Source organism: Gekko japonicus, unplaced genomic scaffold, assembly GCF_001447785.1.
Source record: "Gekko japonicus isolate JY-2015 unplaced genomic scaffold, Gekko_japonicus_V1.1 scaffold7247, whole genome shotgun sequence".
NCBI lineage: Eukaryota > Metazoa > Chordata > Lepidosauria > Squamata > Gekkonidae > Gekko > Gekko japonicus.
This window is the reverse complement of record NW_015168886.1, coordinates 17,235-17,704: the sequence shown is the minus strand read 5'-3', so window position 1 is coordinate 17,704 and position 470 is coordinate 17,235.

The following is a 470-nucleotide window of genomic DNA, read 5'->3' as shown; positions in this document are numbered from 1 at the left end:
TAGGAAGTGGCATTCTTTGACAATCCTGTCCTCTATGATCCTCTTGCCCATTCCATATTCATGCAACGTGGCCAACATAAACCGCCGCATCACCTTCCAGTTCTCACCGTGAGAAAACATAACTCCTGAAAGGAGCAAAAAAATAACACCTGAATAGACGCAGAGGCTGGTTTAAGGAGCTGGCTGGATTCTCATGGCTGTATTCACAAAACACAGGAGGTCAATAGCAGGAGGTCCTGCAAGGTGGAGGGAACCCAGGATGCAGACATGCATTGTGTCTATATGTGATCTGTTAACAGACGTACACAGGGGTTGTTTCGTAGGAAAAGAGCTAGGGGAACTCATTAGCATAACTCATTAGCATATGCCACACCCCCTGACATCACCGGAAGTGTGTCATAAGGCCACACACCCTGACATCACCGGAAGTGTGTCATAAGGCCACACACCCCGCCCCCAAGTGTCCCGGC